Genomic DNA, 9,872 nt, shown 5'->3' with positions numbered 1-9,872 from the left:
GAGCCACGATTCAGCCCTAGGAAACCTGAATCTAAGTCCTGTGACTTCACCCCTTTGTTATATCTGTTACGTCAGCAAATCCTCTTTGTTTCTGCCTGAAAACCATACCACCAACCCAGGTGTTTGCCACCTCCACCGCCACCTCCTGGGCCAAGATCATGGTAATAGCCTGACAATGAGACTCCCTGCTTTTGTTCTTGTACCTCCTTGCTGTATTTTATTCTCAAAATAGTAGTCTGTGTAATTCTTTTCTTAAAAGAATCAGCTAGGTTGAGGTGTAATTTTCATACAATAAAATTCATTCATTTTAAGCGTACGATTCAATGAGTTTGGACAAATGTAAACAGTCAAGTTCATCATCACCGAATTGAAGATACGGAACATTTCCACAAATGAGTGTGTTTTTAAAAAGTTTTTTTCTAAGATAATTTGTGTCACTGTTCTGCTTAACATTTTCTAAGGGTTCCCATTTCCCAGTCAAAGTCAAAATTCTTATAATGTCTTTGCTGTGGCAAAGGAAAGGCTATGTGTTTATCAAACAATTTCATTTTCCTCCTGCACAAAGGAAGGCCATATTCCTTATTGTCCCTGCATCTAGGTGGGACCTTGTGACTAGCTCTGGCCACTGGACAGTGAACAGAAGTAATGTCCACCTCTGCCAGGCCTGAGACCTAAAGTTTCTAGGGAGAGCCACACAGTTTCTTTCCTTACATTGCCTGCTGGCTGTGGAGGACTCCAAGCAGCACTGTCAGGCCTAGAGGATGCAGGGGTCACTAGGTAGATGAGTTGGGCCCACGTCAGGTGCGGATGTGAGCCTTTATCCCATTATGCCTCCGAAATTTTGGAAAAGTCAGTTACACAGCAGTGGGTGTTGACCCTGTCCAATACAAAGACTGTTCATTCTGGCCTTTGCCCTCTGCCACACCTCCTACCTCGTCTCCCACTGCCCTCCTCTGAATTCTCTCCACTTTAGCCACACTTGTCCCCAAGTATGCTCCTGCCTCAGGGCCTTTGCACTTGCTGTTTGTGATAGGCTGAATAATTGACCCCCCCCCCAAGATATCCATGTCCTAATTCCTGGTGAATATCACCTTACATGGCAGAAGGGACTTTGCAGATATGATTAAGTTAAAGATATTGACATGGAGAAATTATTCTGGATTATCTGGATGGGCTTAATGTAATCACAGATGCTTGTATAAGAGGGAGGCAGAGGAATATTTGTATGTATATGTATGACTAAAACATACTATACACCAGAAATTGACACAACATTGTAAACTGACTATACTTCAATTAAAAAAACAAATTTAAAAAAAGAGGGAGGAGGAGGGACATTTGACTATAAAAGAGGAGAGGGCAATGTGGTGATGGAAGCAGAAATGGCGATGATGAGGCCATGAGGCAGCCACTTGAAGCTGGAAGAGGAAAGAAGTGGATTCTCCCCGGAGCCTCCAGAAATAACCAGCTGTCAACACCTTGGTTTTAGCTCCAAAAGACTCATTTCAGACAAATGGTCTCCAGAGCTATAAGAGAGTAAGTTTCTGTTGTTTTATACCACTACCTTTGTGGTAGTTTTCTTTCTTTCTTTTTTTCACAGCAACAACGGGAAACAGATGTATTGCTCCTTCTGTCTAAATGCTCCTCCACCAGCTGAATGACCAGCTCCCTAACTTCCGTCAAGACTTTGTTCAAATATTTGTCACCTTCTCCATGAGGCTTTCCCTAACTACCCTGTTTAGGAGGTCACCCTGGGACTCACTCTCCCCTTTCTCCATCTTCCGGTCTCCAGAGAACTTGATACCTGTCTGACTTCTACCCATTTATTTTGCTTACTTATTTCCTCCCCTCATTAGGATGTAAGTTCCAATAACAGCAGGACCTTACCTGTTTTAGTCACCACCAGAAACCCTAGAACAGTGCCTGGCACTCAGTGAGCATGTAGTAATCACTTGTTGAATGAATGAATAAGTGAATGGATGGCCAAGAGGCTCATTAGATGGGCAGGGCCAGCCAGTGTTTTAGGGCCCTTGGGAGAGGTCTCAGCCTTAGTGGTCCTTTCAGTCACTCTTTCCTGAGTATTTCCTCACCTTGTGAGAGGCTGTTGGGGAAGATCTGAGGCACTCTTGGACTCTGCTCCCAAGGGGTGTTCACTTGAGTCGGGACTCAAGGCTTGGTTGCAGATTAGGATTATACAGAATGAGATCAGGACCATGGAGAGGTACAGCTGGGGAACTCAGAGGAGGGTGGGGTGATTCCTTGTAGAGGGTCACCTGGATGGGCTAAGAAGGTCATACATGGATTGGGGAGGGGAGAGAGGACTCAGGCCAAGAAAGCAATGTGAGTAAAGTCCCAGAGAGGGGTCAAAGTGAGGGTGTGTTGTTACATCCTACCAGTTTCTTTTCATAGAAGTACAGAGTGTGTGCTGGGGAAAAGTGTGAGAGGGCTGCAGAGACAGGCAGGGGCTAGATCAAAAAGAGCCTTTAGAGGGGAGGGTATAGCTCAGTGGTAGAGTGCATACCTAGCATGCACGTGGTTCTGGGTTCAATCCCCAGTACCTCCGTTAAAATAAGTAAATAAACCTAATTACCCTCCCCCAAACAAAACAAAAGAAAAATCTGAAAACCAAAAAAAGTAGGGGAGAGAGGGCCTTAAACGTCACTTTAAGGAGAACAGACTTCATTTGCAAGGGACAGAGTTAGGGGTATTAAGGATTATCGGAAAAGTATTCAAAAGGAGGAAAACATACTTGTAATTCTAATATCTGATCTTATCAACCATCTCCACTTCTCCAGAAGCCCTTCTGGTGTCCACTTATGTAAGTGGTCTGTGTCAGCCTCAGGGAGCACCTTTTGGAGCTGGCCAGTCCCCACCCTTGCCACTTTTCATGTAGTCCCATCCGTTGACTGGTGTGTTGCTGATGGACACTCCTCCCTTGGGGCTAGCTTTTCCCTTCCCTCTCTCCTCTGGGCATGGAGGCTGGGCCCCTGGCCAGGCTTCAGAATTCAGGATGAGAAAGTCCTCTCTCTGGCTCATGGAGTAGCTGAGAAATCCTCGCTGCACCATGGAGAGCAGAGAAGGGGCGACACTTCTCTGCCTGGAACCTCATCTGCAGCATGGACTAGTTCAGTATTACTGATTTCTGTCTTAAAGGAATAGCTGCTTATAGGGCACATACTGTGTTCCAGGCATTGTGCTAAGGGATCTATAAACACAGCTCCTTTAATCCTCAGGACAACTGAGGAATTTTGGACTTTTCTCCCATTTTCCAGAGGAGGAAACCATCAGTTAGAAAGATCATGAGGCGAGAGCCAGAGCCTTAGATTGGAAGCCAGCCTGTTTGAGTCCAAAGTATAGGTTCTTGACAGCAAGCTATGTAATATTCCACTCCATTGATGGGGCTTCTTAAACTGGGGTCCATGGATAAATCCATGGGGTTTGTGAATAGGCACAGGAAAAACAATAAAATCTTTATTTTCACCAGCCTCTAACTGAAATGCAGCAATTCCTTCTGTTATGAATGTAGGTGACAAACCACAGTAGAATTAGTAGTGCCAGAACATGGTCACCAATAAAAATCACGGATATTGAGTTGTAACAAGTATCTTGAAATATCATTTAAACTACCTAGAAATTATAGCTGCTTTAAGAACACCATTTGATCTTACTATTTAATACATTAATAAAGAAGTTGTTATATTTCTACTTCATAGATTTTATTTTTAATATTTTGATGTCTATATTTCAGAACAGTTGGTTCTCCTTGTAATCCTATGGCTTTTATTTTCTGCGTTTAAAAACAACATTCTGAGAAGGATCTGTAGGCTTCCCTAGGGTATCCATGGCATAAAAAAAGGTTAAGAAATAATCTTGCATGGAGGCTTTGCTGATCCTTCATAAAGTTCTCTCTCCGTCTCAGTTCCTTTAGGTCCAGTTGGCATTTTCCTTGTGCTGCATTCTGCCCGTGATACAGTCATTGATGGACCTGCCAACCTCCCCTGGGAGGTTCTGAACTCCCTGAAGGCGGAACTGTGTCCAATTCATTTGTGTATGCCCCATAGAATTGTTTGGTGCATAGTAGATGTACAATAAGTGCTTGTAAACTTAGTGAATGAGCAGGGGACGGAAGAATCAATGAATGAAGCAATGAACACTAAGCAGGGTGGAGATAACCCTCAAGAAGGAATAATGACATTTTGGACTCCACTGAATGTCAGCCCCTGGGAGATCTCATATCTATTATCACATCAAATCCCATGACTCCATCAGAAAGAGATCTTAGCACTATTTTATAGATGTAGAGAAACTGAGGGTCACAGGGGTTAAGGGATATGCCCAGTATATGTTGGAGGCAAGGTTTCTCAGCCCCTTTCCTCTATACTGCATGACCGCACTTCTAGGAGGCGTATGATGGTTCAAAAGCAGAGAAGGAGGGGATGGCATGACGTGGGTAGTAACAAAGAGCCAATGACTTATGTGTGATAGGGAAGATTCTTTTCAATTGCCCTTGACTTGGGACTTGTTCTTCTCCAGGTCACAGCCTGGGTGGTCCAGAGTGTCTCTCTTCTGCTGCACCAGAGAGCAAAAGCAGAGAGAGGAGGAGCCATTCATAACAGACACCTGCTGCCAGTGCTTTGCTAGAGGGCTCTGTACTGGTCAGGGTCCAGCCGGGAAGACAGAAAACACTCTGGGTCTTTCGAACAGAGGGAATTGAATGCAGGGAACTGGTGATGGAAGATCTGAGAAGCCAAATAGGGGACTGTGAGGCAGATGCTAGAGACTTTCAAGAGCTGGAAGCTGCTACATCCTCAGGGATGTAGGAAGAGTGGGAGGATGCAGTGTAACCAAAGCCCAGAACCTGAGGCCATCCAGTGGGGGCTGGAGTCTCAGTGGGGGCTACTGGGTGGGAGCTACCTCGCATGATCTGGAGTTCTGGGGGAGCACAGCCCCTTCCACTGCCAGAATGAAAGGGAGAGGAAACACCCTCCTCCTGCCCTCCAGTCGTCTACACGTGTCTTTCATTGGCTGAACATACTGGAAGATTAGAGGGCGAAAGAGCTTGGAAAATGTGGTTTCCCGAGATACTGAGCAGATCAGAGAAGGATGGGGATGGTTCTGAGGGCAAGCCAGAGTTGACTGGCATAGATCTACTCCTGGAAGAGTAGAAACCCTAGGACTTGTTCAGGGTTGCACAGGGCTGTGAACTGATACAGGAATAGCTGCTGGGGCTCTGGCTTTAAGTATGCTTTTGGAGCAATTCAGTTGGAGAGACTGAGAATTCTCTGCCATTGATATCAGTCTTGAGGCTGAGTCCTCAACCTTTTATTTCTGTCACTATTCACTCCCTGGGTGATTTCATCTTGTCTTAGTGCTTTAAATATCACCTGTTGATTGATAAATGCCAAATGTCTGTCCTTGGCTCTGAAACATCCCCTGAATTCCATACCTGTGTATTCAATTTTCTACCTCACATCTCCACTTACATATGTAAAACTGAACATGTCAGGGCTAGATGTTTTATTTCTATCTGTCCCCCATCGCCTCTTGCCCAGAGTTGCCCACCTCAGTAAGTAGTAGCATCACCAGTCATCACCCAGTTGCTCAGGCCAGAAATCTTGGAGTCACCCTTGAGTCCCACACAGCAGCCAGAGTGGGTCTGCTAAAACATGAGTCACATCATATCACTCCTTTGCTCAAGTGTCATCATATCATGGTTTGATCAATGCTTATCATGCCTTAGCAGGCTCTTTGCCATCCATCCCTGGGCCACTCACTTCCTCTGCTCTGCCCATAATAGTCTTGCTGCTTCTTGAACAGGTCAAACATTCTCCTGCTTTCTCCTCTGCACGGAACATTATGTCCCTGGATATCCGCATGACTTCTCTTTATTCAAGTCTCTTACCACCTTAACTGAAAGAACATCCTAGTTAATCTCTGTCCTTTTACCCAGCTTTAGCTTCATTGCATTGATTAATGATGTTCTATATCCTAAATCTATCTTAACACCTGCCTTCCCCACTAGAACATAAGCTCCAAGAAGGCAGGCGCTTAGTTTTCTAGCACATCCCCAGCACCGAGCTCTGCTGGATTGTCAGGGGCAGCTCAGCATTATTTCCCTTCTCCTTTGCGCACTCTCATATCATAGAGGCTAGAAGTTTGACAGCTACATTTTCCAGAATCCCTGCTAACCGGATTCCAGGTTTGACTCTGCCAGTGGTACACCTAAAGATTTGAAAAGTGGAAGAGAAGCAGAATCAATATCATTGTTTCTTCAGCGGTAATGGGCTGACGCTCGAGCTTTGGTAAATGTGAGATGTTTGCTGTGGCCTCTGGATGTTTTCTTGCAAAGCGCACACCTTGGTCCTGGGATAGCCACAACCGTTTTGTCACTTCCCTTGTTTCATGTAACTTCTTAGGATACAGCAGTGAGTTTCATCATTAATGTGTGCCCTTTAGCCCTTCCAGAGATTTTGTATGCACCCCTCTCCTTGGAATTACTCCAGTGGTTTCTGTTTTCCTGACTGAACTATCTCATACAAGTCCTGGCACACAGTAGGTACACAGTAAATATTTATTGAACGAGTGAACAAAGCTTGATATAAGGAAGTGATTTGTCTGGGATGAATCCATACTGAATACAAGGGAGCATCCTTGGATACTAGAGAGTGACCTCAGCCGCAATTATCTTGGGGATTTACTAAGACCTCAGTGAGTCAGATGTAGACTTCAGATCCATTCTATAGAGCATTTGGACTGTGCCATGTCTGTATTTATGTAGAAATTAACTGTTTAGAAAACAATATGTAGTTCATTCCATAATGTGGGTTTCATCCATTCTCAGCTTGTCATTTTTAAAATAAATATTTGAAGTCCAAAGAATTCCATCAGACATTGCAGAAGAAAGAGGGGTTGGAACTGGGGGACCTCTGAGATTTACAAGATAGACAAGGTTCTGGACTAGTCTGAATTCCTCAAGTGTGCTGCCTCTTCAACCGAACAGCTAAGGGTCTGGCATGAGTGGGGCTCTGTGCTTCCTGCTCCTCCTCTCCCATCTCAGAATCCTTGCAATGATCCCATGAGGTAGGTAGGTATTACCTCTCCATTTCATAGATGAGGAAACAGGCTCAGAGAGGTTCAGGGACTTGCCCAAAATCCCCCAGCTAAGACAGAGTGAGAACTTGAACGCAGGTCCCAACAGATCCTAACTGCCCGCACTTTCTCTAGAGTCTGCCCCTTCTTCCCTCTGATCCCTGTATTGGGCCCCCACAGCCAGGTTTCTATGTATTTTGCAAGAGTCAAGAAGGGATCCCAGGGGAGGCATCCTTCCTGCTCTTCATCATCACTCTCAGGTCCTTCCTTCTCATGTGTCCCCCCAAAACTCTTGCCTCAAGGTTGTGCCATCAAACCTGATGCCTCCTCCTTGTTGCATTATCTGTAGACCCCTAGTCACCACCACTCCCATTCCCCAAAGATTTAAAAATTCTTGTCTGCTGTTTCTCCAACACTGCCATCACAGTTCTTGATGATTTCAATGTACGTAGAGATGATCCTTCCAGTAGCTTTGCTTTTCATATCCCTGACGATTTTTCCATCCTATCTCTGTCTTTCAGTCCCAAGGTCCTAAATGAGTGCTCATCTTTAACAACAACTGTCTCCCCTCCAAAATCTCCAGCATTCTATTTTCTGAGCACCATCTTACCTTCGCAGCTCATTATGCATCCGGTAGTGTCATTGTGTGGTCTCCGGGTGAGAGGAGGCTGCGCTCCATTGACAAAGGGTGGGGGCAGGGAGGCTGCTGCTTCTGGCACAGAAGGCTCACAGGGGAATCTGAGATTCCAGATTTTCAAGCTTGTTTCCACAAATGTCCACATTCCATATGTCAGGGTCCCACTTGTTACCTGTTTCAGACTTTAAGGATGCCTATAAGACTATGCATTCATCTCCTTCGAAGTTCTCCCCCTTAGTCATTAAATTATTAAATCAAATACTGGGTCTTGTGGTAGCAGGACATAAGTGTCCTCTAAAGATGAGATGAGACCACTGGCTTTCAAAACACGCCTTATGTTGTCAGTTGGCTTCCCTGCGCCCACCGTTTTGTTTTTACAGGGATTTCAAGGCTATCAAAAACAGTTAGCTCTTACCATCATCCTTATAATTTCCTTCAGACTGATCAAGCCTAGCCACTCGATATCCTCATGCCTCTTCTTCCTCCTGTGTCTTACCTCATTAACCACAGGTTAAATTTCAGTGCTCTTTGAGAAGCCCTGCCTGTCAGAAGTTATCTGCATCCCTCATTCCACCAGCAATGGGGTTCCTTCTGTCTTCAGAAGGAGGCAATCCAATAAATCGCATCTTGAAGGTCTGTTCTCTAGGACCATGCCTGGTACCAACTGCCTTAGTCTTTGTTCCCAGAAAACAGAGCCCGAGACAAAAGCATATGTGGTCACAAGAATGCAGAGTGCAATCTGAGGGCAGCAAGAGTGAGAGGTGGAGAGTGTGGCTGGGAGATGGGAGAACGGAGCAGACATGAGGAAGTGCAATGCCGAGCTTCACAAAACACAGTTTTGCCACAAGGGCAGCTCGGGTGACTCTTCTTGGGTGCAGGACCTCATGTGCCATCCGAATAGACTGGTGAATATTTAGTCCTGGAAGAGGTTGGAGAGGGAATTTATTCTCAGGCCCCCTCTCATCTCCCCAAGGGATGTCAACTCTCCTGCCTTTCTGTGACTGTGAAGAAGTCAGTAGCCTTGCCTCCTAGTGTGATGTTTTCTCTGGGTGCAGAAGTGGAGAGAGGATCCAGAGGATTCCTGGCCCTTTCCATTTCTGGAGCCTCATTATATATACTGGGAATTATGTTCAGCATTGCTGCTCTTCGTGGTGACACTGAACAGGACCCTGTGGGCACCCCTCACCCCCTGCCTCTTGTTTATAGAAAAGCTCAAGTCTCCCAGGGCTCCCTGAGTCCTAGGGGAGCATGCTCAGGCAGCTGTGTAGGACAAGCCTGCAGGCAGCCTATCTCAGTGATTAACTGAGATTACTCCCTGATTTCCCTTTAGAATTTTCATGGCTGGACAGAATCTTCAGAGATTTCTTTTGGGTGTGTTGGGTAGGTGGGGACATGGAGTCCACCAGATTGCAGCCATTCTGATGAAAAGCAACTTTTCTTTTTGTTACCAAGGCTGTTGCCCCAGGATCATATTCCTGCCCCTTCCTCAAATGGAAACCAGTTACTCTTATCTAAGTCTCCGGAGGCAGCTGCAAAGAAGGGAAACAAGAACTGGTTAGAATCAACAAAGCCCAAGGTGGTGGAGGATGCGCTTTCCACCGGACCTTGAGCCTCATCACACGCTCACTGTAATGTATTAGCATGCTAAGTGACACACCCACCAGTGCTGTGACAGTTGATGATTGCCACGACAACAACTGGAAAAGCCTGTACAAGGACTGATTGGCTCCATCACACCCAGAAGGAAGACATGATGGTGGAAGCCTCCTGTGAAAGTCCAGGTGGCCCCACCCGGGCCGGAGCTGTCTCCACCTGCCATGTTGGCTGATGGCTCCCCTCTTGAGCGCTTTCTTTCCTTTTCTTCTTCTGAGCAATAAAGGAGCCATTCACTTTGTCTTTCTGCCTCTGCTGCAAATTCTTTCACAGCCGGTGGCAACGACCCACACTTTGGTGCGCCTCTTAATTTAGGGGTCTCACTATCCACTAACAGTGGGACCAGGGCCCTGGAGGGGGACTCAGGTTGCAGAATGGTCAGGTTCCTGATGCTGTGCTGGGGCCCCACCCAGCTGGGGAGTCGGTCAGTGTGGTGACAGCTGGGGCAAAACAAGAAGTCAAGGATACTAGAGATGGCGAGACCAAGAAGATT

Source organism: Vicugna pacos, chromosome 13 (assembly GCF_048564905.1).
Source record: "Vicugna pacos chromosome 13, VicPac4, whole genome shotgun sequence".
Classification (NCBI taxonomy): Eukaryota; Metazoa; Chordata; class Mammalia; order Artiodactyla; family Camelidae; genus Vicugna; species Vicugna pacos.
The sequence above is the reverse complement of the archived record's forward strand: the minus strand, read 5'-3'. Positions refer to the sequence as shown.